The following is a 6,000-nucleotide window of genomic DNA, read 5'->3' as shown; positions in this document are numbered from 1 at the left end:
GGAAGGACATCCCCGAAAGGGTGAAGAGGTTACCGAGGCCCTAGAGGGTGATGTCGAGAAGCCTTTTAAGCCTTAGGGAGGAAAATAATTCAGGTTATTTCTCTCTATTTTCTCGAATGATGTGTATTTCTTACCCCGTGAAATCCATCTCCGTGCTCTTGGTAGTTTTTACATACGCCAAAGTCGGGTAAAGGGAGGAAAGGAAAAATTCACGGCGGATGGAGATGCACGTTTTGTGCCGATCGTCGCGCTCGGTTAGGGGAGGAAGGGTGGAGGGCGGGAAGGGAGGCTTTCCCGTGTCATCGGGATTTTTTCTTGCGGCTGCTCCCATGGAGGTTTCCACTCCTGGAGCCGCTTAGTCCGGAGAAAGGGAACGAAAGAGCGCGGCCCCCCTTTTGTCTCTGGACAAAGGCATTGGGTAAAATGTGTTTCGTGCCGACCTCCGCGAGGCACGCGCGAGCTGTCTTCCGGAATTTTAAATTTCGAGCCGGGCTTTTTCGGTTGCCCTCTTGCGATCGTCAAAGGGTAAACAATGAGGGCTCTGCCTCCCCCGGTAATTACGAGTGCCCCTTTATGCGACCGACTCTCCATTAAGGAGATCCTTGCACCGCCCTCGCGTCTCTAGACTGGCGTGTGCGCGTGCACTTAACTGCACGCGGGTGCATACTCCATCTCGCGTGGGTGTATCGTTGCGACGTCGAGATTACGTTAAAAAAAAATATATTCTCGGGTAATCGGAGCGAATTAAAAGAGGGTATTCCAAAGTCATTTGAAATCTCCGCGTGGAAGTTGTAGGCAAGGGTGCCGCACCGGATTTCCTGATTAAAAGAAGTCTTAGAGTCAGGTGGAGGGAATATAAATTTATATCGGCGAGGGTTCGGCAGGATTGTTACCCCATGATCGGATTCGATGAGGTGTAGGGTAGGTCGGGACGCTGCTTAACTTTCCCGCGCCCTGACTCCTCGGGGGTGAATTCCCCCCGGGGGTCGGGGGTTTTGGGCCCCCGGCGAGTCCCGCGACAAAGACGGGCAGGCCGGTATCGATGATAAATAATTCCGGATCGTCCCCAGGGGAGGGTCGTTTATGGGGAGGGGTGGCGTGGGGGTCGTCTTCCTGGCCCGGCAAGGTAACTTGGGTTCAAACGAGCAAAGTCGATTACCTTGGACCTTACGTGGCCCGCCGGAAGCCCGTCGGACATCAAAGCACCCCGCAAGGTTTCCCGGCTAATTAATTCCCACCCCTGCGGGGACGTTCGCCCCCTCCCTCCGGGGGTTGACGCGCGTCTCGCGTGCGCGGCTGAAGACTACCCGAAAGTGGTATCAACCCCCGAGGTCGATTATTTTCAAAAAAATCTGCGCAAAGTCGAATCCTCCAGGTAGACCATATTCCCGGAACTCCGGAAAATCGTCATATTAATATTGGGCCCGGTATTTTATTTTTCATCCCCCTAACTTTTCCCTCGGGGACGACTCTTGTAATAAATTCCATAATTCGAAGACGTAGAAAGTAATAATTTCTTTTTTCCTCCTTTGCCACCCTAACCTGGGATTTTCCTCGGAGATCCGATCGAGCGATTTCTGGCAAGAGGTCGCGTCTTCCGCGGCACTTTTGGCCGCGAGAGGGGGCGACCCTCCCCCACTCGCGAGGGGGCGGCAAGGCGATCGGTGACGTCAGACAGGTGCATCGAAAGGTGCACCGGGAGGGCCGTACAGGTGCGCCGGGTCTCCAATCGCGAGTGGCTACTCCACCGTCCTCGCGGCTCGCTCCTCCCCCCGCGGTCCGTGGAAGGAGTGGTTCGCGCCTGCGCAGGCGCGACGAGCTCCGCCTCCCTCGCACCTGCGGCTTCCACGCGCCTTGGCGGAGAGAGGGGGGCGACCCCCGACAGACGGAGGGGGACAGTCGTGCCCGGTTCTCCGGAAACCACCCCTTCTGCCTCTTATCGGCCCCCTGCACCTCCCCTCCGGAGATCGCATCTCGAGAATCGCGAAAAACTCTCGAATGAAGAGGTACCATCCCCTGGATATCCCTAGATAAGAGTATTAATTTTCAAGTAAAAAAAAAAAACGGGGAATAAATTTTAGTGGCAACGTGGGGAACGTCGAGATCAATTACTCGTAGTCGTTCTTACGTGCTCTTATCGGTTGAGGAGCGATTTCATGTATATTTATTTCATCGGGTCTGTTTTTAATTATCCGGTGAATTTTTTTGGGAGTTAGGGTATGGACCGTTTTGGGGAATATTTCTATGTTTTGAGTGCACCCCTTGCCGCTACCGCCCCCTCGTAGGAGGAGGCGGAAGGTTGCCGGCGCCGCCGGTAGATGGCGGCGGTTTCCCCTTTCTCGCGGGCTCGGCGACTCGCAGTCGGTCCGCGGCGCTTCCGCCGTACGGTCGTGCGCCTCGCCGTCGGGAACTTGGCTCTCGCGCAGCGTCCCGGCACGGTTTGCCACCCTCGGCCACCCCCGGGCACCCCCGCCGAGTGCTCGCCGCCCTCCCCCGCGGTAGTCGAGCGAGGCTGCGGGCCGAGGCTCGCAGTCACCAGCGGGCCGGCGCCGATGCTGTCACGCGACTACCTGCGAGACTGCAGGGGGTTACCTGCGAACCGCGACGCGGGCCTGACTCGCTTATGAGACGGGCCGATCGGGAGGCTCGACTACGCGCAGGTGCTGCACGACCTGGCTAGGTATACCCGCGCTTGGGACTCGTGAGGGTTGGGGTAGGTCGTCTCGGGCCGTTGGGGTGCAGGTCGAAAGCTCGCAGGTGTAACGCGAGGCGCAGGTTCAATTTATGCAGGTAGCTCACGACCTGGATACGGACACGCGCGCTTGGGACTCGTAGGGGATGGTGGGGTAGGTCGTTACGGGCAATCGGTGCAGATTTGTCGAAAACTCCCAGGTGTAAGGAGAAATGAAGGGAAAATTTGAATAGGTACCTAATAACCTGGGTAGAGGTGCATCCTGAAGTCCTATACCTGCGCGGCACTTCGTAAGGGAATTTAGTTGAATTAATGTTAACGTCGAGAATTTCCCAGGTGAGCGGATCGAATTGAACCGTAACGGATGATGCAGGTTGTATCGGGTGCGCGAGTGAATCTGGATGTAAGACACCTGCGGGTTATCGACGGACTAGGATCCGCCTTGGGTCGAAATGTAAAACACCTGCGGGATTCACCTGGGACGCGGGTTATCACCGCGGGCCGGGATAACCCGGGGTTTCGCAGGTGAAAACCCACGAGCCTGCGCAGGTGCGGAGGAGGGCCTTGCAAATGAGGACTCTAGGCGAGTGCCCGCGACACGCGGCGCAGGTTAATCGACTCCGGGGCAGTCACGACCTGCGCAGGCAAGCCGCTCTCTCGAGCCGTGTTTCCGGCGCAGGTCGGCCCTGACGCAGGTCAGCTGCGATCCCGGCAGATAAATTGCGACTAAGTAGGTACCTGCGACCCGCGATGCAGGTTAATCGACTCGGGCCAGTCGTTACTTGCGCGCGTAAATTGCGGCTCGCGGTATTCTTAGGGGGTTATTTACGATACAGGTGGACGTTGACGCAGGTGAAACTCCCCAGGGGTACGCGTACAGGACGCATGTACGATTTCGCCGTACAGTTAGGCCGATGCACCTCCGGTGAACACCGTCTTTCCCTTATCGGCGAGATGTCGCGTGCAGGTCAATAGATAAATCATACAGGTCGGAGCACTCGCAGGTGGGCCTCTCCACCTGCACCCCTGGGTCGATCGGCCGATGCCCGTTTTCCTGCCCTTATCGTCGAGATGTCCCCTGCAGGTCGATACATCGGGTGCAGCGGGTAAAGACTTTGCGGTCGAATCTAGCGAATCTAGCCAAGGGTGCAACCAGAGAAATTGCAGGTGAATCCTAGGTGCCTCCGGTCTGCACCTGCACAGGTGAACGGCTCGGGACTACTTAGACTCGATCGGGACATAAGTGAATCAGTGATTATTGCCAGTGCTTCCCTTCCCGAGTAGTCGTTGTCGGGGAAAGGCGTATCGAATCACCTGTGTCGACCGGAAGTGACGAAATGTAGGGCGGGGACTCGTGATTACGCGTTTCCTGCTAGGCAGGAGGGGCTTTGCTTCTCGGTTTCTTTCGTTCCCCTGAGTCGACGGTCGGCCACGTGGCCAGAGCCGGCGAGAGGAGCGAGGACGCCCCCGATTGGCCGAGCCGGCACCTCGTGGTCTACGAAATTCTACGGAACCCTGGGAGCCCTGGACAACCCGGGGGCAGGTAGTCTTGCAGCATGTGAGTACCCGAGTAACGTTAAAAAATTAAATATCGACGATTGTTAGTTATTGCGCCACATTTGTTACCCTACTCTTATGAAGGCGAAGGTCCCGGTCTCCTAAGGACGACCTGGAGTTCCGGCTCCTCGGGGTAGGCGTTTAAATGACTTAGCACACAATTTGCCCATTAACACAAGGCAGCCTCCGCCCGTAATGGAAGCCATTGTTCGAGCTATCTTGTCAGTAATACACGGGGTGTATACAGTGCACCGAGTACAGGGTCGGTGCACCTCGGCTGCAGTCCTGGTCCTCGTCCTGGTCCTGGCTCGAGTCCCTTCGTATTCCCGGCTATACCGCGATATCGAGGGGCCGACATTGTGCCTCCAGATGAGATCCCATTAGGATTACGTTAATTAATCTAATAAGTCGTTGCCCTCGGCCCCCCTTGTTAAACTTTTCCTCGGCCTCGGGGTGCAGCCCTGGAGGGACCTTTCCCGAGGTTTTCTAGGACTAGGGAGAATTTTACGGGAGGAGTCCTTCTAGGATAAAAGTGACTTTACTAGGAGAAGTCCTCCCAGGACGAACGATTCCTCCTTGGGACGATCCAGGACGTTTCCATTCCGGATAACTTTTCCTTCCGATTTTTAAGTTCCACCTGGAATTTGTCCTGACAATGCGGCAGTCAAAATGTCCTGGCATCTCGAGACACGGAATTCCTTTTTACCGTCGACGGGTCCAGCGGCGTTAATAAGGACGGGGATCGGTTTCAAGGACCCATTTGGGATTTTTCGGGCCCAGTTTTGCCTCTCTTGCCGCGATGCACTCGTCGGGCCGGGTTCGCGGATTAAATTTCGTCGTTCGGAATCTAGATCCTCTTTCGAGCCGACATAATGCGGAGGCGCAGGGCCGAAGGATCCCTCAAGGACCTACAACCTGTAGGACTTATCGAAACCCGAGATGTTCCCTGTTCGGAGGGCCGACAAGCCAGATAACCGATTCCGGTCCCCATGGGTTTCCAGTCCGTCCCGTTCGGCCCGGCTAATTAACAACCGTTTACATCGATCCATCGCGACGGAATCGATGTTCTCGCGCGAGGCATTTCGGGGTCGATCGTCCTTCCGGAATAAATTCGGTCCCTCGTTGGGCCCCGGATCCTTCGCGGGCCCCCGGGACTCCTCGCCCTCCGGATATCGGCCGATCGCTCCCATCTCATCTCCGGTCTTCCAGTTTTACGAATATATTGTAAAGTCCCAAAAAATTGAAAAATCAGGAAATTTAATTTTTTTTCGACGTCCTTAAACCTCCCAAGACCCGCTCCCCTTCGACTTATCTCGTGGGGATTTTTTAAACGACTCAGGGAATTTTGGGAACTTCTTTGTCAAATTTTCATCGCAGAATTCGAGTCCTTCGCGTCTTTGTTTTGGTCCTTGATGTGTCGGGGGGTGTCTAGGTATCGCGAGATTTTTTTTTTTCGGGGGATTTTCGAGGGATGACCAGGTCCTTCTTGCCAGGACGTCGGTGCGCAGCATCCCTAAGGAGCCGGGAAGGCGCCAGCGGCGACCCGGGAAGGCGCGAAAACGTCCTGTCGCGATTAGGAGAACAGGCCGAGCCGGTAGGTGGCACAGGACTAAACGCGAGAGGTGAGGCGAGTCTAACCGAGTGTATAAGCCGTGCTCTCGCCTGAGCCCGTGGGTGGGACAAGGATGCAGGATGCGATCCGCTCGAAGGACACGACTGCCCGCCGAGGAGCTCCCTCTATCTCTCTCCTC

The 6,000-nt window shown here is 56.1% G+C and overlaps 1 protein-coding gene across 1 annotated transcript in view; it reads left to right on the top strand.

Moving 5' to 3' along the window:
• Positions 1–3,896: 3,896 nt before the first annotated feature.
• Positions 3,897–6,000, top strand: part of LOC105696948 (LIM/homeobox protein Lhx9) — a 157,696-nt gene continuing 155,592 nt past the window's right edge. The window contains exon 1 of the mRNA XM_012419833.2: positions 3,897–4,250. The gene's annotated coding sequence lies outside the window, so the exon portion shown is untranslated. The remainder of the gene's footprint in view (positions 4,251–6,000) is intronic.

This window comes from Orussus abietinus, unplaced genomic scaffold, assembly GCF_000612105.2.
Source record: "Orussus abietinus isolate OABI.00-Male unplaced genomic scaffold, Oabi_2.0 scaffold16, whole genome shotgun sequence".
Lineage (NCBI taxonomy): Eukaryota > Metazoa > Arthropoda > Insecta > Hymenoptera > Orussidae > Orussus > Orussus abietinus.
This window is presented reverse-complemented; position numbering and strand designations above follow the sequence as displayed.